The sequence below is a fragment of the Plectropomus leopardus genome, chromosome 19 (assembly GCF_026936395.1).
Source record: "Plectropomus leopardus strain MGB_pleo_1.0 chromosome 19, ASM2693639v1, whole genome shotgun sequence".
NCBI classification, from domain to species: domain Eukaryota; kingdom Metazoa; phylum Chordata; class Actinopteri; order Perciformes; family Serranidae; genus Plectropomus; species Plectropomus leopardus.
In genome coordinates, this window is record NC_142194.1 from 24,893,613 (window position 1) to 24,921,431 (window position 27,819).

The 27,819-nt window shown below is 37.2% G+C and overlaps 1 long non-coding RNA gene across 1 annotated transcript; it reads right to left on the reverse strand.

Annotated features, from left to right (window-relative positions):
• Window positions 1–307: 307 nt before the first annotated feature.
• LOC148186376 (uncharacterized) lies at window positions 308–21,496 on the reverse strand. The gene is made up of 3 exons (XR_015775015.1): window positions 21,015–21,496; window positions 1,217–1,284; window positions 308–548 (listed from the first exon to the last, which is right to left on the reverse strand). It is a non-coding gene; the product is annotated as an uncharacterized LOC148186376 (long non-coding RNA).
• Window positions 21,497–27,819: the final 6,323 nt, after the last annotated feature.

Genomic DNA, 27,819 nt, shown 5'->3' on the forward strand with positions numbered 1-27,819 from the left:
AAAGCACAAGCTATATATTGTGTTTTCATTTTACTTCCATGATGCTTGTACATTATTCTCTGTCTCTCTCTGACATGCACATGTACACGGGCACTAACAAGATGGAGCCTGTCAGCATGGAAAATAACTCATTACAGCCTGCTATCCACGGATCTGATTATACTCGCCTGGACAGAGATTGTGTACATCAATCAACTGTACATCAGTCACTCTTACCAATACACACAACATTGGACTAACTTTTTTTAAAAACTTTTTTATACCAGAATAAAGAAGCTAGCACACATTTTAATTGCAGTCTGGATGGCTGAAATTGTAGTGCCCAAGTGGCTCATCAATATTGTGTTCTGAAAATTTAACATTTTTCTACAATTCATTGAAAAGTGAACGGACAGAAGAAGGGGATTGACAATGTCTTGATGATATGCATGAGTTCTCCAGCAGACTGTCAGAATTAGCATGCTTCGTCACATTGCGCACACAAGTGTACATTATGGAAAGCAGCAGCACAGTTATACAACCCCTCAAGGGCATCATTTTCACTTCATCTTTAGGGGAAACAGAAAAGGCACTTATCATATGTTCTGTGAAGACTGATGTGTTCATGACAGCATACTGTTTGAGTTTGTTATACAACACTATAACAGCGCATTGAGAAAGAGGGATTGTTGCAGCAACTTTGATTTACACAATGCAGTCTTCATGGTCAAAATCAATGCAGATCATATATCAATAATAATAAGAAACACCTTGGTATAACTATTCAGTAGTAATACAGCCTCCAAAATGGAAAAAAAAATAAGTTTGAGCGTTGGAAACGTGGGTGGACATGACTTTCTTGTGCTGCGTTCAGATGCCTTTAACAAGTATTTCATCCTTTGAACCCTAAGCAAATTGGTTTGAATTCTGACATAAAACATAGCGAAGAAAAGCAATAAGCAACTTGTCATGAAATTACCAGCAAATTTTATGAAATTAGCCAATTTATTTATTAAACTATAATCATAATAATCAAAATAATATATTTAAAATGATGCTACAGAATTATTATTACTCTTTAAGCACTTTTATTTCCTAATGCTAATTGCATTTACACACTGCTGCTTTTGGCTGTGTGTTGTGAAAGTGTCCTTTTTTTTTACAGGAAGGACCCCTGTTGTTTTTTCTAATTTTAAGATCTATAGGGTCACAAATGGGTGCAAGTACATTTGCTTACTTGGGTGCCAGGAATCACTGTTCCAATGAACTCGTAGTTGAAAGGTTCACAACTGTTGCACTCTTTTCCTGTAACCACACAGAAAAAAAAGATATTCAGCAGGTTTTTGGTGCTTGGTAGTAGATCTCTGGCGACTTTAAGAAAGAAAGTTGTGGTGACGGGTGATGTTGACTCACAAAAAAGCAAATAGTTGAGAGGAAAGCACTTTCTTTGTACATAAACAGAGATGTTCTGAAATATTTTTGAAAGTGGGCCTCCACTGCCTCGGTGTAACACTTGAGCACATATTTCAGAGTGAGCTTTATAATTACAGCTGGAGGGCAAGTCAATTAAAGTTAACAGGACTCTGGAAATGTGGAAGTTTTTAACAATAAGAGCTGAAAACATGAGCTAATTATGCATTCTGATCTGATCCGTCATGGTAAAGCATAAGGATTCTAACAATGTCTGCAGAGAATTGTTTTTGTTTTTTTTCCTTTCAAGATAAGGTCTTAGGCCCTCTCTGCTCATAACATCAACTTATAGCTATCTAATCAGAGAGAGGAAGGAGGTACCCTAGAAGCAGTGATTATTTACAGCAGCGTATAGGCCTCGCAGAGTCTGATAGCACTAGATAAGAAGCAGGACAGAAACAGAACACTGGGGAGGAAGGCAGCGTAAGTGTGTAGATAGGGGTATGTTTAATTTTAAGCAACAGTTTCCATTTAAATCTTCTCTTTACTCAGGAAAAATGGTGATTAACACATTTCTGTGCCCCACTACCACTGACCAACCTTCCTCCTCCTTTAGATTTGGGGTTGGTACGAAAGGGTTAATAAAGTTAATGAAACTAAAACTAGCAGAGAAAAAAATATTAATGGATTTTTTAAATTATTTTTATTTCAAAACAAACACTGGACTTACCACCTTGCATTTCCATATCATGGTATTTTTAACATAATCAGTGTATGAATTCATGCATCATGGCCCAAAACATGTTTTGTGAGGCCGCAGTGACCTTGATCTTAACCTTAACAGCAACCTTGACCTTGACCACAGTGACCTTGAGTGGAGGTTTGTGCCAAAATTTTTAGCAATTCCATGTAGGTGTTAAGATATCACACCAAACAAAAGTACACCTCATGACGAAAAAACTTGCAAGATAACACGGACAAACGGACTATAAGGGATGAGAAAAACAATAGTAATTTGTAATTTTTATGCAAAAAGTTAAATACATATATATTTTAAAATATATATTACATAATGCATACTAAAATAAATAATCAAAAAATGTGAAAATAAATAACAATGCTTATTTGTCTGTATATTTCCACATTTTTTTATATATCTAAAGTGTATATATATTATTTTACATATTCCTCTTTACATTTCCACATTTATTTTCTAATTATCTTACTTAAGTCTCTGTATGGCACTCCTGTGACTCCATATTTCCATGCCGTAGTGGATTCAGTTATCAGTGAATCTCCTGCTGACAGTGGAACGACGACCCTCTGAATTAAGTAATCATCATAACTGACAAGATGGGTGTGATGCACATCATAATTTTTTGTAGAAACAAGTATTGTGCTCTACTCCTACAGCAAGTCTTATTTATGTGTCTGTTCTAGGAGTTATCCACTGGAGACAGCAAGGTCAGTTGGGGTGAGCATTTAAATCAGTGGAGGTGTGGTAGAGAACTGCAGAGAGGGAACAGGGACACAGAGAATGCTAATGACACTACACTCAATACATCACCACTGATAGATGGTAACACATATAACAGCACATGGATGCACACATCTCATAAAATGTCATTACCTTGGAATTTTAGCACTTTGGGTGCAGACTAATTATCAGCTCCTGCTTTCTATTCTTTCAGTACACTTTTAAGGTGGACACCAAAGTTTAGTGTCACCAAATGTCTTCCCCTCTGTTCCTGAGTTATGGCCTTAAAAGTATTTTTGCAGAACATTATGATGCCACAGTTTACCTTTGACCTCTTGGTAATAAAATGTCGTCACTTCATCATTTTATCCTATTAGACATTTGTGAATTACATTTCACCCTCGACCACCAAACTATAATCATCTCATCCTTTAGTCCAAGTAGATGTTTGTGCCAAATTTGAAGCAATTCTCTCAAGGCATTCTTATGATACAGCATTTACAAGAATGCATCAGACAAGGTCAAGTTGACGTTGACCTCTGGCCACCAAAATCTAATCAGCTCCTCTTTAATCCAAGTGGACATTTGTGCCATTTTTTTAAATCCCCCAGGGCCTTCTTGAGATATAGCGTTCATAATACTGAGACAGATGCAAGGTCAAGGTGAACTTAACCTTTGATGTTTGGCCACCTAAATCTAATAAGTTCATCTTTGAGACCAAGTGGACATTTGTGCCATTTTTTTTTTTTAAATCCCCCAGGGCCTTCTTGAGATATAGCGTTCATAATACTGAGACAGATGCAAGGTCAAGGTGAACTTAACCTTTGATGTTTGGCCACCTAAATCTAATAAGTTCATCTTTGAGACCAAGTGGACATTTGTGCCATTTTTTTTTTTTAAATCCCCCAGGGCCTTCTTGAGATATAGCGTTCATAATGCTGAGACAGATGCAAGGTCAAGTTGACCTTGACCTCTGGCCACCAAAATCTAATCAGCTCCTTTTTAAGTCCAAGTGGACATTTGTGCCATTTTTTTTTTTTAAATCCCCCAGGGCCTTCTTGAGATATAGCGTTCATAATACTGAGACAGATGCAAGGTCAAGGTGAACTTAACCTTTGATGTTTGGCCACCTAAATCTAATAAGTTCATCTTTGAGACCAAGTGGATGTTTGTGCCAAAAAATTTTAAAAATTCCTCAGAGCGATCTTGAGATATTGCCTACACAAGAATGTTATGGATGGAAAGACAGCCTGAGACATAATCTTCATTCATCTTCACAACTCCTTAAGGGGAGTCATTTAACTCCTCACAAACTCAAACATGAACTTTTAGAATCCTTATTGTATAATTGATTCAAGATTTGAATTAAAAAACAACTAAAAATCACATCCAAATGCAAGTAATTATTTTAGTTTCTGACTTTCCAGTCACCTAAGAAGGATGACAAGTTGCATGCATCTTATTTGCATGTTTTTTAAGATTCATGAGGGTTTATTTGAAGCATCAGTTTCAGGCGCAGAAGAGGATTATATTAAGCTCATTTTATTATTTTTGGACAATTCTGCATTCAAAAATAAGCATGTGCTACCTCTAAAAGCAAGGATTAAGGAGGATTTAACATAATACTTTAAGTTTTTATTCCAATACAGAGATCATCATGGCACAGCTGCAGATAAATTACATAGTTGGCTCAATGATCAGCATAATGTCAAGTCCATTAGAAAGCAAGCAGCCAATATCCATCTCCCTCAAGAACAGACTCCAGACTTAATTAGGATAATTGCATAGCACAGTCATGCTACAGTCATTTGCAAGACTAATTACTGCTATCCATATAAGTTAGCACTGATGAATGTACATTTATTGGATGTGAAGTCTGGAGACAGTAAATTGATGGTTAAAGACAAGGTTGAAGTTGATCAGGCTTTTGTCAATCATTGTGCCATTCACTGTAATGAAAGTAATGAGATGCTAAATTGAATCTAAATGTAGTTCAGGTTTATGTACTTCACTATTAGAGGTTCATTACTCAAGAGGAGGAAGAAGTTTGATGTCCTGTCATATGTGGTAATCACTTATTTATCACTCATTCGTCCTGTCTTAACAGACTCTGTGTCCAAAATCTTCCCCTATTTACAATGTTGTGCACTATATTTAATTCACTTACATTCTGTTTTATTTATGAAGCCCAATATCACCAATCAAATTTACCTCAGAGGGCTTCAGGATGGTGGATGGGACACAAGAGACCGGTGTTGTGAACTTTGAGTCACAGTGTTTCTTTTCCAAAACCCAACCACACAAATTTTACTTGCCTAAACCTAACCTCTAAATATGTAGAGAGAGACATGTACATAAAGCCCCTCCAAAAATGGAGAACACTCATTGTTCCAGTGGCTCATAATTCTAAAGCCTCAATAGTCTAATTTGTTGGAAAACCTGGTATCTTGAAAATAAATGCACATTGCTCCCTCTCCCAAACAGAAGCACATGACCAATTATTAAGCAGACCTTCCTACTTTGGCAAAAGCATGACCCACCCCACTCTGTTTGTGATTGGCTAGTACTCATTCCTCTCATTGATTGCATTGGTTTGGTTTGGCTATGAGGAATGAAATTGGTTTGGGTAAAAATATCAGGGCAAGCCAATCAGAGGCAAAGCAGGGTAGGTCAACTAAGGTCTGATGATGTCATTCTGAACAGTAACCAGCCATGTGCTTCTGTTTGGAAGCGTACCCTTGAAAAAAACAACTCTTTGGAGCAATGCTCATTTGATTTGGGGATACTGGGCTGTCAGACAAATGGCCTTTTCGGTCCAATGGGACAGTTTTTGGACTAATAGGGCTACAGAAATATGAGCTTTTAAAACAATGGCATTGCATCCCACAAACTGCATGTACAAAAACTTCAGATCAGTGATCTGACCGCATTTACCCACTCAGAATCTAAACAATCTGTGCAGTTTTCTCTCTGGACAATTTAGCTCATAACCTCACTTTGACCTCATCACTGAGACAGAGTAGAGACAAGTCATCATTTTGCATGATTGTTCCCTGTAGGGCCACACCTGCATGCTGACTGCACCGGATTATTGCATGGCTGTTGCCACGTTCACGCCTTTTTGATCATGCTTAACCGTCCGTATCCTCCCTAAATAGCTGAGAAGCTGTCTGCATAGGTACATACATTACTTAAACCTCATTAAACACATGACTAATCCAAATGTTTTACGTTTCTTACGTCCTCTGTATCATGAAGTCAAATTAAATTTTAAAGCTTAATGACTGTTTCAGAATATGTCATAATGAACACTGCTCTCATGGGGATAAACAGATGGCATGTACTGTAACTGCGACAGTGTAATGACAGAGAGTAATACATCTGCAGTAAATGTCTTACTTCTATCCAAACAATTGATCCTACACACCGCTAAGACACTACGATAATGATAACATCCTATGAGTGATGGGGTAAGTGGGCAATTTGAAGAAAGGAGGGCATGGAGACAAACATTCATCATCAAATTCAGTCCACTTCTTGCTGCGTTATGCTAATAACAGTAATAATCATTTTTCAGACAATGACATTTCAACATCTTATATGCAAGACACACACAATGCAAACTCATTTCCCCCCAATAGTATTTTATGTTCTTTTTTTTCAGCTATGAGATACAGGGCTCCACCTTAAAGGGTAATTATGTGATACACTCAACATTATCATGTCAAGTGACACAAAATTATACCTGATGAACTAAATGTCCCAGAATTATTCTCTAAAGGGTCTGTAATGTATGTAATTACATGACAGATGCATGAATGTGTAAAATTATAGATCTGGGATTCTGGTAACCATGTGGAGTGAAACTACTTTGTGCCTTAATTAATGTTCAGTCATCAGCAGCCAAATATTCAACAGTCATACCAGCTTGGTCGCATGTTCTCATAACTTCCGAACTGGATCAACTTCTCAATTATAAGAAACAAATCTACTGGATATAACTAATCATGGCTGCTCGGTGACAAACACAGACATAAATAATTCAAATCATAATCCCTGGTTAATCTAGGAGGAAAGTCAAAGCTGATGTTTTGGCACAAACACAAGTTGACAACCTTGGGGATTGTCTCATGAGAAGTCAACACATTACAATTACTACAACTTATTTGTTGCTCTATAAATTATCTTATATGTTTTTAAAAAAAAGTATATTGCATTTTCTTCCTATCTGGGATACTTCGCAGTCATTGTGACTACTGCTGGGCTTAAGGCAAGTGTTGACTCTTACTGCAGTAAACAACCTATTTTTACGACCAAAATGCTACTTATATACTTTCTAAACTGTACTTCTAGCTCCATTGATCAGACAACACCCATCTTTGAACTCAGCCCTCTTTGCAATCTCAGTGCTACACCTACTTTTTAGCATTATGAAAGACTTGAACATCTACAGGATTTTTCAAAAGTTTGTCACTTGTGGAAACCTGTGAAAAAGTCTTATTTAGACAGAAAGAAGTAAAAGTACTAACGGCTCCAACCATTCAACCTTTCCATATTTTGATGAACAAACATAGCGTGCAAAACTAATGGATGTTGCTACAGTGACGTCATCTGTCGGTTAGTGGACTCTCATTATGAAGCCTCAAGTTCGGCTTTTCGGCCATTACCATCTTGGTTTTGTTTGAGCCAGACCATATATGGGTAAGAGGGTAGAGCTGTTGGGGAGTGAGGGACAGATCTGACTGAGAGGCTGAGGACACTATCAACAGACAGCCTGTAACTCAAAGCTCAAAACTAAATTATGCATAACCCTAACCCTGATAAAATGTAAATGGGTAATTCGCCCCCATACAGTTGTCATGAATGGGAAAATTAGCTATGAAAATCAAAAAATTTTTTTGCACCAGGCTGTAAACATGTTTATTTCTTCAGTAAAGTTGAACATTTTAACATGGCGGGTCTTTGGGGACTCACTGCCGCAGCCAACTTCAAGTGGTCGTTTGATGAACTGCAGTCTTTGGCGCTTCTGTATTGGTTTCATCTCTCCACCCACTTCTAGCCCCCTTTCTTGAACTCGGCCTCAATTGTTATTTCCACTAATCACCTTTAAAACATTATGAAAGAATTGAATACCTACAGGATTTTGGAAAGGCTCTAATAACATTGATCTTATCAAGAGGGCAGGTGGTTAAAGGAATAAGAGAGGAAGGCTGTGTTTGCATGGTCTAAAAGTCTGCTCGTCAATGAAACCTTTGAAAAAGTCCTGTTTGATGCAAAGCGACAAAATGGTACAGGCAGCTCCAGCCATTCACTTTTCTTAATTTGACATGTTAGGGAACGTTAATCAGAACAAGCATGGCTGTATGTAAATAAGAGTATTTGTGGAATATTCATTTTTATTAGCCAAGTATACAGCTTAGCAGGAATTTTGTCTTTTTCGGAATAACGACAAAAAACAGATTGTTTGTCCATGTAAACATAATCATTTATTCTGCCTGGTTTTCCTTTTCACTAACTGTATTGTCATTTCAGACTGCCTGTCCTCTGAAAACCCCTTTCCCACCACTTCTACCACTTTAACCTGCTTTTCCTCCGATTTACCCAAGTACCATACCGTCTCACCTCCACTGGTTCTTTGCCAAATTTTCAAACCACATCTTTCTAAGCATTCCTCTTGCTTTAATTTCTATTCCTGCCTGATTACTGGACAAAGATTCCTTGCCTGCCCCTTGCTTGTAGAGGTTTATCTTGTTATGGCCCTTGCATGTTCTTCAGATTTAAGATTTTGGACTTCCTCAAAACTTGCTGTCTTGAGTTATGCTTTTGGGTTTGTGCCCACCATGGTTACGCATGCCATGCTATGAAGACAACTAAAATTCCTCCCAAGATTAGACAATTTGAATGCCGGGAGATAAATTTTGCGAGCTACATAACAATTTACACATCATTTTTTACCAAGCCTTGGTGTTACCAGCTGCTTCTTTTCACCTCTCAGCAATGAGTTTTTCCACAAGAGCGTTCCAGCCATGTCCCAGGTGCAGCTAATGCCTTCCATACATTAGACGACTTCGAAAAGACTTTTAGAGTATAAGGCATCAGAATAAACCCTGACACCCTCTCACATCTAAAGACATTGTGAGATTTTACAAAGACTGGGGATCTTGCAGGGTTACTATCTGAAAGACTACATTAAATTCCTTTTGAGATTATTTTCCATCCTACTCCTGGAAGAAAACATTTCATAAACTTCCTTTAAGAAACAAAACATGAACAATTTCTTGCATGTCCACAAAAACACATAACTGAAGAAACACAAGATAAAGTTTGTGTACAAACTTTATCTTGCGGCAACCAGATCATATGAAATGTAATGTTGCTATACTTGTATTGTGCTAAAGGGTTTCCCACACATTAATTTATTTGCAGCAGGAAGCCACAATTAGCCACAAAGCGATTATCTACGTATATATTTTGAGCTGGACTGTTCATTAGAAGCACTTTTAAAATAGATAGATAGATAGATAGATAGATAGATAGATAGAGATATATATACACTATTTTGTTATCCATTGCACCACACTCCAAGCACAGAGGGCATACTCTGGGCATGGATGGAGCAGCTGAATGTCAGGCGTACTGAAAGTAAGCCTAAACCCTGCTGGGTCTAAAAATTTGGGAGTCACAAACTGCTGCTAAAGGAAAAAAAAGAAATCATGGAGAGCTCTGCCTGCACTGCATTCACAAACCTGCAAAACCTCAGAATTTAGAGAGGGGGCATGGCGTGATACAAAGGGACATATACACATTTAAAGGGAAAAAAAACAACAACAACAAAGGACGTTGTTGGCAGACTTAATATTTACACAAAAGCTACCACTGGCTGCCTATTGGTGCTGACTATTTGCGTCTTGCCTCACTGTATCTCCTGGACAACAGGAAACATGTAAGAGCAGCTGGTTTGGTTTCATCATGCACAAGGTAGGAGACATGAGGCTGGCTTAAGATTGTGTCACTGTGTATTGTAAATATGATAGCGTATCGCTGAAATACTTTGGGGGGGAATGACTTTGACAAGTCACAGCACATGCTAGACACCCCCATGTCAGGATGATGACGGATAACAGAGACGCTGGAGGTTGGAATAAGGGGTCTAAACATATAAACTGTCAAGCTGATATGCAAATATTCTTTTTGACAATGCTGGATGGCCTGCAAATGTTGACCAACAGTCTCACTGTCTATCAAATGGGAGAAAAATAAGAATAGAGAGACTTTAAAACACAGTTGCCACTATGCAACAGAATTTGACAGCATTATGCAAAAGTCTCCAGCAAACTGCCCACCAGCTACTGATTTGTGTCACTTCCAGCTGCTTTATTATCCTTCATAACCTAAAAAACAACCATGACCTTTTACAATATTTTATTCCTATTGACCAAAAAGGAGAAGAAAGCTTAAAAGCAGTGCATTCAAATTCTGTGTACTGTTGCAAGGCTGAAAACTGACATACTTATGGCTGCTTTAAGAAAAGCAAAACCAGAAAAAATATCTTTGAAGTGAACATAATCCAAAACAAAAGTATCATGCAACAAGAAAAACATGGTTTATCTACAGATCACTAGTTTGTTTTCCGAGTCAAGTTTCCCTACAGTCTTAGCCATACATGATTTATGAAAGATGTATAAAGATCTTAATTTTCATAACTTCCTCTAATTAAACTACACAAATATTCTGCTCATGAGCATTTATTTTATATGTGAAATTAGATGGCCTCCAAATAGCAACAGCCAACCTGCATACAAATGCAGTAAACTAATAAATAATATCCAGCTTTTAGACCTTTACCTACAGCATGTGACTCTTCTGTCCCAACTTAACATTGTGTCCTTCTATGCTTCTGCACTGTGATTTATTAGAAAATAGGCAGCAGTATTTTTATACGTAATAAATGATGACATTGATGAGAACATTTCATGGGAGATCATTAGAACAGAGGGGTGAGCCTTCCTTAATGATGGTTATAAATGAAGTCTTAAACAGGGCAAATAAGTTTTCAAATCCATCAGTGATGCAGCCTTAAAGAGAATAGTGAACACCCTCTTTACTTTACACTGACATTTTTCAACTCACCACTGTTTCCCAGCAGTGGCACCATGTCCTCATGTGCACCCGCTGACAAATTTTGTGTAAGCATGAGGCTCTTTCTGTAAACGTGCTGTCATGTTGGAACAAATAGTTCCAACACCACCTGAATAACAACATTTCCTGGCATGGGACAACTTTAATTCACCATTCCTTGTCACATGTATCGGCTTGGCCCATTATGTGCATGCAGCATGGACCCTTTTCTGACCAAAGAAGAGAAACACACGCTCGCCAATTTTTTCCATGTGACTTGCGCAGTTGTCAGTAGAAACACACAGTGAACAGCGAGTTTTAATGGTGTTAATGGTTAATAATGTTTGAGCTCAGATTTGGATAGAAACAAGAACATAGAAAATCATTACAGAAAATGATGTTTTGACTTAAAATTCTCAGTTTTAACAGCCTAATCCCCGCTGGAAACACAGAAATTTCTTGAAGCAAACAAATGCTTTCAAAGCCACTATCCCAGGAAACAAAGCTAGTGTCAGTAAAAAGCAATTGCTTTTCATGCCAATATTCTGGGTGAAAACAGAGCATTATCTCCATAAAAAAAACACCACACACTTCCTGTTACTCCCCCTCCTGGAAATCCAGTATGGGGTTGCTACAAAAAAAACAAGTTTGGTGCCTGAAAACCCACTGAAAACACAGCAGTAACCTGCTAAAGCACTATTTTTTTTGTTGTTTGTTGCTTTCAAACGGTGGTTTGCAGCAAAATGCACCCTGCCTAACGAAAAAGTCAGCTCATATATTTCATCAGTTTAGAAACAAATAATATGAAATGTACGAAACATACTCATCGTGTCAGTTTACATGACTAAGAAGGGCTAAGTGGTTCGGTTTAGGCAACAAAACCACTTGGTTTAGGATCAGGAAAAGATTGTGGTTGACGTAATGTCACATGAAACAACTCGCTTCTGATGTGACAAAATAACTCAATGCTGACTGAGTTTCACATGGGACACAAACAGCTGTCTCCTGTGTCAAAGTCCTGTCCTTGTTGGACCAATCCATGTTGCCTCCCACCTGCCCTAAGTGGATTCTAGTGTTATTATACTACATCCATTGCTCTGGATGTCTAAGTAAGAATGCAAATGGGGTTACATTTTAGTTGGTTGAGAGCCTAGTGTGTCACAAAGAGATGCTAAAGACTGCAGTTGAATGTCCTCATCTGACACAGAGGGCAACAGACCAAGCAGCATTTTTAAGGCCCATGGAGTGAGACCTGGCTAAGTTCATAAAGGTTAATAAGATGTTATTCGAGCCAGCATTTTTATAGCTACCCGACCTGTCTGTACTTTTTGCTTTAACTTGGTCTTTAAAGAAAGGCCACATTAGACATGGGTTTACTGTGAAAGAATGCAGGAAAAGAGGGTCCATGGAACTTCTTCAATGCACTGTAACAAATTGTATCCACACAGCAGGGAAAAATGTCAGAGAAAAGAAATCTGCACCAGCAGAGAGGTGCATGGCATCTTTGGCTGCATATTAACACAGGAAATTAAACCTAAAAGGCAACAGTGAAACATTAAAAAATGACGTAAAAAAATAGATGTGAATGAAAATGAATCAAAAACATAATCAAAAAGAAGCCTGTATACTTGCCATGAAACAGCAATTTGCGATCTAAAAGGGCTGATTAAAGCCTGTAGTGGGCTGACATCACACTGACATTACAGACTGTCTTGAGATAATTGCTGTCACATTGAGGTGCAAAATAAGAATCACAGCAATAAACAGAGCATCAGTGTCAGCTGAGTTCCTATGGCGTGCAATTGATGACGCACGTTCTGAGAAATGCAGCCAAATATAGTGAAGAGAGAGAGATTAGTGAAAAAAATATGGTGGGGTGTTTATTTCAAAATAACACATTTATCGAGATGATTTTAACATCAAAACTCATACCAGCTATTTATTTGACCGAATGTGACCTCATTTATATCACATGAAATCCTTTCCAAACACACTCCAACTCTTTAGTCATATGGCATTGTTTATCCAATGGCACACTTTTTCTGTATTTTTTCCAAATACACAGACTAAATTAATGAGTGTTAACATTTTTTAAACGCCTGGCAGTGACTGCAAGGTGTTGCAAAGTGAGTAGATTCAGTGCAAAGACAATGAGCTGTTATGAAGATTAATTCAATTTAAAAAAAAATGTTTGGTTCTGACACATTGAACACTGTCTTCCTCATGGCAATCTGAAATAAAAATCCTTAACACAAAGTGGGTTTCCATTAACCCTAAAACTGCACAAATTGAAATTGTGGATATAAAATACACCTAATGGAAACATGTCAATTTCAAAAAAGTGAGTGAGCCCATTGGGAGACTCCTTGATAACAACCATCCTACCTTCTCACAGAGACACACACCAGCTCAGACTAATTCATTCAATAATGAGTCCTTCTGAGGTTCGCAATCAAAGACTTTTACAGGAGGTAAAGCACAGGTCCTTTTTCCCACAGAGATGGCACAATAGAGCTACTCTGAATTCTCATTCTTTATGCTAATTGCATTTTTACACAGAACCAAACAACAACAGCATCATGTCACTCCAGTGTGTAATTTAAGACAACATGCCAGCATTGAGGAAACAAAAGAGGCGTGACAATCATGGCGTTTAACACAACAGTGTCGGCCCCTAGTGTGACAAATAACATATGAATGAGCAGCACTTTCTAAACAATAACAACATAACATGTCAGTAACAGTCATTTAGTGTCCCTGTTATATGGCAGCTGATCTGCAATTATTTTTGCTGATTCCCCAACGACTATAGGTTCAGTCAGAGGTTAAGATTGGTAAGACATGTAGAGCAAACTTTTCTATTTGAGGAAAGCAATTCGCAATTCAGCCCGCGTTTTCAAACCACAAAACTGAAGTGCCACATGAAGCGATAATGTGTTCCGTTACTGGTTGACCCGAGGGGTATCTGCCTCATTCAGACAAGATGACAGGTTCACTGACACTCTCAATCAAACCCAGCTTCAAGCTATGATTCAAAAGAAATGAGTAGTATTCTGTAATGTATTCCATTTCAATGCTTATCCGAAATTTCTCACTCTTTTTAACAGACAGCCTGCAGGACTGATAATGCTCTTTGCTTCAATTTCTCAGCTCAATCCGTCACAGTGTGTCGACACCAGCTGAAGCCTTTATCGCTGTTTCTGCATTGATTTTATGGTCAGACAGACAGGTTTACTAGGGGAGGGGGCTATGGAAATGCTTCACTTGTTCTTACTGTCACAGGAGTTCAGAGAAAAAGAGCAGCATACCAGTTCTCCCAACTCAATATGAGTGTAGGATTCAGAAATAAAGGTAGTATTAACTGTCAATTAAATCTACAGTTTGAGATTAGGTAGAAACCTATCCCTTCATTCAGACGAAGAAGCAACATAGATTTTCTCCATTTTATGGTCATGAGCAGTTAAAACAAAACCTTAGCTGACTGAACAAGAAAAAGCACATCTTTAACGTGGCATGAAGCACACCTGAACAATGCCTGTTCTACAAATAAGTACATTTTTGCAATTGGCATAATCTCGTTGAAATATATCTTTTTAAGCGCTTGAATATCCGAACTAAAGCACATGTCATGCACATGAAAATGGTGCCATGCCACCATTCAGGCAGCCCAAAATTCAGAAGCACCATCAGTCCAAAAAATGGCCCACTGGATTGTAAACCAATTTCTCAGACAGCCTCGTATCCTAAACATTGCTCCTCAGTCCTGTTTCCCCCCAAATAAACACTAAACACACCTGCAGTAAGTTCCAGTTTCCTAACCCATCCCAATTCCTCATGGCATTTCCCAGCAGTGGGTTTCAGCTACTGAACACATATTTTGCACCATCTTGTGTTTTAAACTAAAATTTGACCTTTTCTCAGCCATGCGTAAAGCTAAGCACACACTCACCACAGCCTTGTTGAGAAATGTAAAGTTTCAACATATCTGCTGTAAAATAATTTACAAATGTAACGTTAACATATCTGTGGTTTACAGAAATGTTCAAGGCAACAAAAAATAAATAAAATCTTGTGATAAAGTTGTCTTACTGCAATGAAAGAGTATTTTTGGAGGAACGAATTGAAGAAGACCATTTTTTGGGGGGTATAATGGGCAATTGGAGAAACTGACTTTTGGTCCATGATTACATTTGCACATTTCATTTTTCAAATTTGACATAACATATGAACTATTTTATCATGAGAATAAGGCCTATCACTATCAACAATCACTGTTTTTGTCATATGATGACTTAGTTTAGTTTTGTAAACTCCCCACGGTAGGAATAGTGGTCACATAATCTTCCAAATGAGCAATACATTTACTATTGGCATGCACACATGCAACACGTCAATGGTTAGCTGCAGTACTTGAACAAATAGCACTACACCCCTGATTTTGAAAATTGTTTTTTATTTCAGCTTGTCGAATCTATAGTCCTAACAAACATTTTAAAGGATTGATTTCCTCAAATACGGCTTGATATTGGTATTTTAAAGCCCAGGCCTGCAGCAGTTTTCCCATATGCATCGATAGCATCTCTCCATTTTAGTGAACAGTGGCGATTCCTTCGAGACGTATGGCCAGCAACATGAGCCAGCAAACAAATAAAGCATAAAGAGGACTCCTTCAGGGCTGGAGGAGCACAAGTGTCCCTGCTGGCTGTCAGTCTGATCAACAGGCTGAAAGTGACACACAAACAGAGAGCGCCTCTCTCCTGTAGGCCTGTCATTCAGACCTCCACAGTGTATTCACCCTTTCCCATCACGGAAAGCCTCACAATACCAGACTGACTGGTAAACTGACTTCTCATTTCAGATAGAATTCTAAAAAGAACATCCATTGAGAATCAGTTGAGGCTGGCCAGATATGAAGAGTTCAACCTGCAGGGTTTTTGTGTTGATGTCTGAGTGAAGGACGGGGTTGTTAATCCTCAGATGAACGGCCTACACACAGTATAATGTGTTGAGTTTATCTGTGACCTTGCCAGGAGAACCTCCACTGTGTTGACTGAATATTCAGCATTTTTCTGTTGTTTTGTGTTTGTGTGTTTTTGACATCACATCATTCCTGTATTTTTGGTGAGTTTGCAGTTAATATATTTGCTTTGGCTTTCTGCAGCACGTTTTTCTTTCATTGGCAGCCATACTTCTGCTCTTTTCAGTGCTTTCAGCGAACAAGTGTGACACTAAAAGCCACGTCCACCCAGAACACAGCTGGAGGAGGTCAAAGGGCAACGGGCTTGGACAGAACTGGTGAAACAATTTAGGACAATTTGTTTAGGTTTCAAAGGGTTAAAAGAGATACCTTTTGGGGCCATTATCAAAAATGATTAAAAACTGGAAAGGGAAAATTTCCAGAAAACTATATTCATATTTCTTGCAATTATATATTTAAAATTCCGTTCTAGAATAATATCTCAGCAGTTTCCTGTGACACATTTTATATATAGTATATATTCCTATTGTTATTCTTACTCATGTATATCTCTGTTGTTCATTGTGGCATTAAGCATTAGTATGAGTAACATTTATTTATATTTTTAGCTTACATACTAGCTTTCAGCACATTATGCATATTATAATTTAAATATAAACATATTGTATTTGTATATATGTATGCTAATTGTTTATTATGTATTTCTTTACATTTACATTTTTACACACTTACATATTACACATACTTTACTTTTTAAAATTAATTAAATATTTACATATTGTGCTAATTGTTTAGGATTACTGTCTTTATATTTTTACATTTACTTTTTTATATACTCATTCTTATAATTATTTCTACTTGCAATTATTCTCTGTGCTGGCATCAGAGAAACTAATGAACCACAACTTCCCCCCAGGGATCAATAAAGTATTTCTGATTCTAAATTCTGATTCTGATAAGTTGCTCATTGTATCCCTCCAACACTCTTGAAAGAAATCAGGACAATTTGCATAGGTTTCAAAGGGTTAAAATAACAAATTTGACCCTTCACCCCATGATGTTAATGCTGTTTTTACTAGTGTTAAGGTAATTACAGTGAAGTGTTGAGTAAATATTATAATGACAACAGTATAATACTTCATGCAGAAATGTTGTGGGCTAAAAATATAGAAAAACAGTCTTGTGAAACAATTACTTCAAAGCTGAACTTTGATTTACTTTCCTCTTGTGCTGCACATCATAAATCCAGTAATACAGGCCTGCACTCTGTCTGGCCTTTGAACCAGTGGCCTGACCAGCAGTCCACCAAATCTCAGTTCATCCTCATCCCAGACACCTAGATGTGGGTGACCTTTGAACCCAGTCAGGAATGTTGAGTTTCTTCAATCATGACCTGGAAGCTCAATTCTTCCACTTAAAGGAAAAGTTCCAATATATTCTGCACAAAGTCTTCCTTCTCTTTCAACAAGCCTGTCAAAAGCTATTTGCAATATTTCAGTGGTTTGCAACATTTATTTACAGTGACCAGAATTAGGATTTACACTGGCGTCATTGCTCCAGGTTTTCACGACTTTGGTCCACATTAGAAATCTCAACAACTACTGGATGAATTAACATTAGATTTTTGTGATCCTTTATGCAAAACGTGAGGTTCCCATCTATGGTTTTGTAGGAAATGTCTTGGCAACTATTGATTACATTTCTGTGTGATTAGCAGCAAAATTGCCTTTTTTAAATTATCATTTTTTGTGCAGTGTCAGATACTCTTACTTATACTGCTCTGCACACAAACTGCACTTTTCAAATTTATTTTTTTTAGCCAACATGAGTCCTTATTATAAATATCAAATAATTCATTAATTTTCAGAATTCTAACCCTTTACATGCCAGGTTTTTGCCATCATGCTATATATATTTAGATGAAAAAAAAACACAAAAAGTAACATTTTCATTAAACTACATGCAAAGTGGATTTTTTAAAAATAAATATTATTATCACTATTATTATTATTATTATTATATATATATATATATATATATATATATATATATATATATATATATATATATATATATATATATATATATATATATATATATATATATATATAGATAGATAGATAGATAGATAGATAGATAGATAGATAGATAGATATCACAGCTTGGGATATGTCAATGATCTGCAGCAACATAATTAGTCAAAGTGCACCAAGTGGAGGTAGCATGTATTTTCTCCATATACCAAATATGGTTTTAAAAAAAATGTCATAAAATAGTAGAAATATTAGAAATTACAAATTCCAAAGCCATAGCCCAGAATGACACCCAGAAATAATACAGTGCATGTTTTATGCTTTGATGTCTGTGGGATCAAAAATTGCAGTTTGAATAACAGTATGAATGTAACAATTTTGTTTACACTGTGTATTTTAGACTTATTGTAGGAAATTCCAAGATTAAACAAAAATATACAATCTTGCCAAATTGTATGCCATATGCATGAACACAGACAAAATTTTCAAAAAAAAATAAAGAATGAATAGCGCATATAAATACAGTCCCTAAGGTTTAATGTTTCCTCTAGCACCTTCATCAGGCCAAAACTTACATTTGTCCAATATTTTGGCTTATGACCAAATATTGTCAAAACTCATGACATTCCATCAGCCTCCACTGTTCTTTATTTTTAGCTCTTATTAGCAAAAATTAGCATGCTAACACTTTAAACATAGAGAATGATAAACATTACCTTCTAAACATCAGCAGGTTAGCATTGTGAGAGCACACACAATAAGCATGCAAACATTAGCATTCAGCTCAAAGCACCACAATGCCTCAGTCTCACAGAGCTCCCAGAATGGCTGTAGACTTAGTTTTGTTTGACACTTTATGTCAAAGTGAAAATAAATCTTAACATCGTGATCTGATTTAAGCACATTGATTGCATAAATCATCTCTCCTTTCAAGTCAATATGCGGTAGAAGCACCTTTGGCAGCAGTAACACGCTTGAATTTATGAGAATTGATCTGTATCAACTTTTTACATCTGGACACAGTAATTTTTCTCTATTCTTGCATTCTTTAGTAAGACAGCCTCAACACCCACCCGTTTTTTTGTTTTTTTTTTACTTTGATCCAATAAATGTGGACATTAAGTTTTCGAGGATTTATGACATTGTTGGAAGGCCAGATTGTGCTGTATGTAGGGAGATACCATAATTTTATGGTTTCAGATGTATACTCTGAAATGATTTGTACCTGGATTATTATTGGATGACAGGTCATCCTTTATGCAGCTTTCACTTTCAGTCAGTAAAAGTGCCACATGGTGCTGAAGCCAGGAGCATGCTTGGCCTCAACAAAACATTGCAAAGCAACCTGTTGTGTTATGCAAGCGTTGCAACTAAAAAAGGTGAGACGGACATTCTTTGTGATCATTTTGAATAATTTTCACCTAATAATTTTTTTTTTTTTTTCTCAGACATTTCAAGGTCCTGTGCAGAATCACTTCATCAAAAGGATGGAATTACCAACAAGGCAAATGGTTTTTAAGACAAAACTAGGTTCCCTGGAGTCAGTGTAGCCATCGCAAACACACACACTCCAAAAAAACACAGTTGCATAAACAGGAAAAGACATGCAAAGTATTCAACTCCAGGCAGTTTGCACAGAAATGATGTTCCAGGATGTGTACACCGGTTGTGTATGATGCCAGGGTGTTTTGGAACTGCTTATTATATGGCCAACTCCAGGATGTAATGGCAAGAGACTACCACATGCTTGGAGACTCTGCATACCCACACAGCACATTTCTCTTTATGCTATATAGAGATAATGGGTACTTATCCCAGAGGCGAAAGAAATTCAACACCCTCCACAGCTCTTCCAGAGTTGCACAGTGTAATGGTTATAGAATACTAACATCATCAGCATTTAGATTGGTTCCCTTTAAGCCTTGCTTTCATGCAGTTCTGTCTGACACCAGTCACGATCTCCCGGGAAAATGAAGGCCTGATTTATGGCACAAAGGAGTCAACAATTGTGCAACCAAAGGAGGAAGACAATAGCACTTTCATAGCTTTCAGCAGCTATCCCCACTTACCAAAGTTTGAGTTCTCAGCAGTTATTATCCCCAGTAGCAGAAACGGCAAAACTTTACCCAGCAAAATAAAAACAGCCCTGTTATAGGCCCTGAGGAAAACAGAGAGCGATCTGGTTATCTTTGTGACTGCAGCACCAACCATTATACCATATGGAAATGGTGGAGAAAGTAAAAAGTTGTGTTTCTACAGGGGCTGTTAAATGATTTTTTTCTCAATAATTAGTCATGGTTAATGGCATGTCTAAATCATGTGTTTTCAATTCCATTATTTTGCATTTCGAAACAGTTATGAGGTCCATATTGACAATGTAAAGCTATTCATACCAGGTGGTGTTGATAGGAATCAAACCACTGTGTTACCGCTCTTATGACCTACTAACCAACCAATAGAAATGCATCATAAAATGACACACTGATCAGCGCAACACTAAACCCAAACAATTTCTGAAGCCACTTTTATCATCTTTCTTAACCAGCGGTTGCCAACTGGTCCCGTCACAGGGGTCAGATTTCTCCAAAGTCATTAGTTAAAAGGTCCACACACATTACCACATCATTCAATTTAATTTCGCAAAATTTAAACAATACAAAGAAATACAACATATTGCAAAAATTAACAGAAACGGTACTGCCGGAAATTCACTATACTTCAAAATGATGTGTGTGGTTTTTTTTACAAACTTGACATGTTCATGAATAACTTTTGGCCCAGCTAGAATGGGCCCACAACCCACTTTTGGACCCCAACCCACCAGTTGGGAACCACTTGTCTAAACACTACAACAAGCAGACTTTTAGTTCATTAACAGAAACACAAGCTCTTTCTGTTTAGACACAATCTTAACAGTCATAACAAATATTCATTTTGTTTCTAACCTCATCATATATCAGTAGATGCTTACATGAAATGCTAGTGAATGCTAAATGCTAATAGATGCTAGTATACTTACTTTGAGCTCTCGTTGCAAAACTGGTGCGCCAAGTTGGCCTTTTTTCTCCATCCATGAACACGTCCACGTCCTCCATCTCTTCTTCTTCAGTGTTTTTTCAGCACACATAAAAACCACTGTAGCATGGGCTACATTCAAGTTTGCCAGCATGGATGCATGATGCATGCTGATAACAGTTTGTTAATGTTGATGGACAGGCATCGTAGCCTGCGATTCAGTATGTTGTCATCACTCAGTCTGCATACATCAAACTTGTTATACCCAAGATTATTAAATCCATGTTGCAGAGTGTAGCTTGCACTAAACTTGGTAAACTCTCACAGTCTGGAGGTGGTCAAGGTTAAGGATCAGATAGAAATCCACACTTTGTATTCAAAGTTCCCTGTAGTTTCAGTTATGCTATGCTTTAGTTTAATCTCTAGATCTTGGTCAGGCATTGTCAGATCACCATCTCAAAAGCAAAACAGGCAACATACAGACAAACACACACTCTTCTCTCAGGTGACTGTGATCTGCTTGATTGAGACTCAGTCCACTTTCAGGTTGAAACAAGTTCTGACAGTCAGAGCAGAGCTGGTCTCTGATCCTCCTACATGGGGACAGAGCATTCTGTATTATTCGTCATGGTAGTTAGTGGGTTTCTGGATGATTTGACCTTTTGATGTGTTTTATTCATTATATGCTTGTATGTTTTTGTTGTTTCTGGTTCTGTTTTCATGCAGGCATGCTCTGTCCCCCATGTGGGAGTATCAGAGAGGATCATTCAGCTCTGCTCTGATAGGCCTGACATGATTGTTTCAGCCTGAGAGTGGACTGACTCTCAATCAAGCAGATCACAATCACCTGAGAGATTAATGTGTTTGTGCCTATGGACCGTTCCTAAACCACCTCATACACTCTCCCTACCCAATTCCACTGCTTTTTCACAATCACGCCCAGCGTCTACTACATTAAATGCTGTTCAGTGAGTCTGCACCGTTGCCGACTTATTGACCGGGTATTGGGTTCGTCATGATGTCGCTTCTACAAATAAAGTTCCACACAATGGCCTTAGGAATTTAAACTGCTCAAATTAAGATACTTTTAACACTATTGGCATGCAGACATTAACTTGTTAAATGCTACACTGTATTTGGGACCAAATATACCCTTCTCTAGTCTCTGTAATATGGTAGAAAGTTCTTTTTATTGTAAAGTGCTGTATATTTGCAACAACTTATAAAAACAAGCATGAAAAATGAGAAGATGATTACAAAGAAAAAGAAATGTCATCAATGAATCTTAGGTTCAATTCCATTGTATGCATTATTCATATATCTCTTCATCTACTTATTCATTTATCTACATATTTGTTAACTTTTATGGCAAATGGATAATGCATGCTACCAAAATTCAGGTAGACAGCAGCACAGATCAAATAAAATTGATAGAAATTAATATGAAGAACAGATAATGGGAGTGTTTGTTTCTCCATGGTTATAAAATATGACAACAGCTCTTTTTCTCCCGCAGCAGAGAGTGAAGCTTGCTGCTGTAGTTGCTGTCAACCTCACTTCATATGGCTGTGAGGTTGACAGCAAACGCACTCTGAGGCAGAGTGGGACAAGCTTTCAAAAAGCTCTGTGTATCGCTTCTTCTGCTTTGTGATGGCGATTTGACAATGCCTGAATAAGATCTCTGTTAGACTGAAAAGTTGCACAATTAAAATTATTGTTAGCTTGTAAAAAAATTTCAAGATCCTCCATCTGATCCTTTTTTATGTGCATACCCTTCCCCTTGCTTCTTTCCGCACACAGGAACAGACACAATCTTGCCAAGATTGACACTGACACAGAGCTAAAATCTACAAAGTTCTCTTTAACTAGAATGGAAAGAAAAATACTTTTAAAAAAAAGTAAAAAAATAACCTTTGAACCCTAAGCAAATTGGTTCAATCTTTTATTTTTTAAAACATGGGGAAATGGCAGTGAGCAACTTGGTAAGAAATGTTCAACAAATTGCAAGAAATTAGCAGATTTAGAAAAGCAGTTCTTTAGAAGCTAGGGGAAAAAATCTAGGGAAAATAATGTAGTGAATATCTGTATTCATAATCATCATATTCAAATATTTGAAATGATGCTACCAAATTATGATTTTTAAGCACCTCTTTCAGGTCATCCCCTTGTTTTTTTTTGTTGTTGTTTTGTTTGTTTGTTCACTTTTTTGGCAGATTTTTAGATAATATTCTTGTACATTTCTTTCTAAGTTACTCATTGCCTTTTTTCTGTGTTTTTGAAAGAAATCAGGCCAATTTGCTCACGTTTCAAAGGGTTAAATAGAGCTGTTGATACCAACTAAAAGTACATGGCAACACTGGAGCTACTTTGCATCCAGCATGGTTGGTAACATGACTAATGGCATTTTTGACATCAATGAGGGATTAAATTGAAAATTACGATTGGTATTATATTATATATAGAAATGCATGAAGATAATATTTTCTTGTTGATTAACAAACTGCACTCAACTCATCTGTGTGCTGACTATTTATGTTGATCTGGCACTAAAAGTGTCAAAAAATTGAATTCAAAATATCAAATGACAGAGGAAAGATAGTCACCAGGAAAAGATAACAGTCTGGATTGGCTCAATCAACCATTAAGTCCTCCACTGAAGAGAAGAAGACTCAGCTGCTGGCACCGCTCCCAGTCTTCTTGTTATCCACGTCTGGTTTGGACCCAGGAATAGAAACTCAGACATAGCAGATGTCTTGAAGTGTCCTGCTCCCGCAAAAAATTCAAATGTCAAACATCTCCCAGTATCCCTTCTCCCCCCAATTGCCAGAACTTACTGTCACATGTCTCTGCTCCAAAACTGTAAACTTGAGTCAGCATGTCTCCCGCTGCCTTTTTCCACACGTCTGCTTTCTTTAATACAGGACACCGAGTGGGGGGTTTCTGGCACAACCTCACCAATTTCCAGGGTGCATGGAGAATGAAGAAAGTCTTGATTAGGTCAAAGAGCTCCAGCAACACGTGTGGTTTAAAGAGCAACTTTTTTGGACCGACACGTTTCGGCTTGTGGATGGCACTGATGAAGGCCACAAGCCACAAGTGCTGCTGGAGCTCTTTGACCTCATTAATACAGGAGTCTTTAGTCGTTTGCTTCATTAGCAGCGAGGTTTCTTCATTTATCCATCGTTTTGAGTCTACATCACACATTTAAAGAGATAAGTCCAGGACACTGGGTTTTTGTCTGATTTTAAATAAACCCAATACATTGATTTTAAAATCATTAAAACTTCTGGAAAACCCACCCATTGTTTTAAACAGCTTAGCATTGTGCATCAAAATATGAACGGTTAACTTTATAAGTCCAAACACTCTCGAAATGTGCTAAAATCCTAGAAATTTCCTAATATACGACAAAAATGTATGGGGCTGATGCGACTGGCCTCTGGCCTCCTGTCACTTCACAAAAGTGGGCCCCAAGCAAAGCAATTTGAGTAACGTTATGGCAGTAAGCCATATAATAACTACAAATTGAATAATTATTGGCTTATTTCATTGAAAAATATTGATAAAATTCTTACAGCAGACACATGCTCTATGTCTTAAAGTGTTTCAAACAGCAAGCTGCAGTGGGCGCATTTGTAAAAGGACTTTGGTTAGATCTATTCTGTGCACTGCCTTTTAATACAGCCGGGTTTATATAAAAGTTACTGTTTATTGGGTAACATCTATGACACATCCTTTTGATAAAGAAAATGTAACTCAAAGCCTGTTGTACACAGTGACAAGGAAACGTTCAGCCCAGAACATCCCCCTGGTAAAATGTAAAAGCTATTTTCAAGTCCAGCCATGAAGTCTGAAATTGACTGACATCTGGACTTTAACTTTGTCACTCCAGCACATTACCATTGTTTTTTTAGAGCCATTCATGTCCATCTTTAGCTTTATGTGGAGGGTTGTCGTCTTGCAGAATGACAAATCTTCTCTCAGGCCAGGTATAGATTGCAGCAGGTTTTTCCTCCAGGATTTCTCCGCATTTATGTTAGTTCCCACCTTCACAGGTTTTAAAGGGCCTGCTGCAGCAAAGAACCCCACAGCATGAGGCTGCCACCAGCAGGCGTCATGCTGGGGATGCTCACTTATAATGACTTTGTTCTCACCATTAAACTTTCCGCCACTTGGTCTCAAAGTCACATGCTGTCAGGAAAATTGCAGCCCTGATCTCTTGTGCATATCTTCATATTCATATATTGTAGAGAGGGTAGATATATTTTTTTTAAAAATTTGACAAAGTATTTTAACTTTTGTAGAAGAACCACATGAGACATTATTCATTGCAGTATATTTTACGTCAACACATTTCATCATAGTTCTACCTGACTTGAATATAATCACACCTTTTTGGGATATGTTTACTAGTAGTGTTAGATTTAGCCGTATCAGTTTGTCATGATTTATGTGGAGAGTCAGCCTTTATACATCCCCAACCTCTCCCCTGAAGAGATATTTGCTGAATTTGACAAAAAACAAGTGCCTTGGAGTAAACTCACTGACCACACCTTAATGTGAGCAAGGTGATTGTTTTAAGTGTCATCAAGACTAATAACAAGTTGAGCGGCAATGTGTCAGATTCTGTTTGATTCAGCTCAGCAGGTGATTGATTTATCAGTTACATCATACACTCACTCTCCAGTAATTAAGAGCTGCACTGCAAGTTGTTTAGGACAAAAAGCCCAATCAGAAACATTCAAGTGCTGATGGATGAGGAGAAACTTCACTGCTGCACTGCAGATCAGACACAAGGCTGAAGGTAGCATTCAGCCAGCATTGCATGTCCAGCATTGCAGCAGGACATGTTACCCAAAAGGACATGTCAGTGATTAGCAGCAACATTGATTTTTATCAGTATTTTTATTTTATTTTATTTTATTTTATTTTATTTTATTTTATTTTATTTTATTTTATTTTATTTTATTTTATTTTATTTTATTTTATTTTATGTTATTTTATTTTATTTTATTTTATTTTATTTTATTTTATTTTATTTATTTTATTTTATTTTATTTTAACCAGGCTGCAAAAAGCATTATACATTTAAATAGTTTTCTATTTTTATTGAGTTTATTTTTTTAAATCAACATCAGTCATAAATATCATAAACATCAAATAAATATTAATTCAGTATTTTTAAAACAATTATTTTCAACATACTACATGCTAAGTATATTTTATTTATTGATTTATTGATTTATTGATTTATTGATATATTTATTTATTTATTTATTTATTTTTGATCATCACAGCCTGGGATATGTCAAAAATTTGCAACAACACTGATTGTGACAGTGCACCTAGTGGAAATAGCATGTATGCCAAATATGGTTTAAAAACATGATGTCATCAGGTGGAAAATGGTAAAAATGACAAATTCCAAGGCAAAAGTCCAGAATGACATGCAGAAATAATACAAAGCATGTTTTTATACTTTGATGGCTGTGGGATCAAAAATGTCAGTTTGAATGGGTTTCAATGATTCATTTTTTGTACTCTACAGTGGATGCAACAATTTTGTTACCGCGTATTTTAGACTCATTGTAGGAGCTGAGCTGGAAAATTCCAAGATTAAACAAAAACAATCTCGCCAAAATGTATGCAATATGCATGAACACAGCCAAAATTATCCAAAACAAAAAAGCATGAAGAGCGCACAAAATATGCCAAACTGTCCCTAAGGATTAGAAAGCTCATATATAAGAGAATATAAGTAAATTAATAAAAGTATACGATATCTTTTTACACAAAACAGCATGGCACAAACAAAATCAATCACATAAAATAAGATAAATAACAGTGTGGTCATGCATGTTTTCATAATGATTGTTAAAAAGCTAAAGAGAAGAGATGGGTGACAAGTGATGGTTAGTGATGGCATGATGAACCCTTATGGAGAATTGTTGATTTTTAGCAAATTGGTTCACAATTGCTTAATTTATCACAGCTTCATGTGCACAAAAAAATATCTGTTGGCCACTGAATGTGTCACAGGCAGATATATATTACAGGTGATCTCAATCATGTGATCTGTGATACATCAGCGACTTTGTTGCTTTTTTGTGTTATAAAAAAATGTAATAAAGTCAAAGCATTGGAGCTGCTTCTAAAATATCCCAGCAGCTTCCTGGCTTTGACCTGCACGCCAGAGAGCACAGGTCAGGTCCAGTGCCTCCTTCACAATCAGTTTCAGTGTGTGAATGCAGATTATGTGATGGAGCTTCAGTTCTCTGCCACAGGCAGTCACATTAGTATCTGAAACCAGGCTTGTCACCTTATTAGTTAATCTCCATTTCTCCAAAAAGGAGGCTTTCACACAGCAGTGTGTGTGTGTGTGTGTGTGTGTGTGTGTGTGTGTGTGTGTGTGTGTGTGTGTGTGTTTGTGTGTGTGTGAAGAGGGAATGTTCTAATAAAACTGATTTCAGACAGGTTTTGTCGACCCAACGTGGCACAGTACTGCTCCATAGGGGACCCAGTTCTGTCACAGGCAGAGTCATGATGACTTTTTGGGAAGACTGGACTCAGTATCAGCAAAAAAAAGCCTATACTGTGTCTTTGTTTTCACTGGGTTTATAAATGAGAAGATTGTGTTTTATTGTTTTTGGGGAGTTTCTGTTTGCTGTGTTCTTCCCCTCCACTGTCTATGTGCACTTCATCCCCTCGTTAGACTAGTTTGTTATTTAACCCTTTGAAACTTGAGGAAATTGGCTTGATTTCTTTTTTTAAAAAATGGAAAGAAGGCAATGAGCAACATAAAACAAATT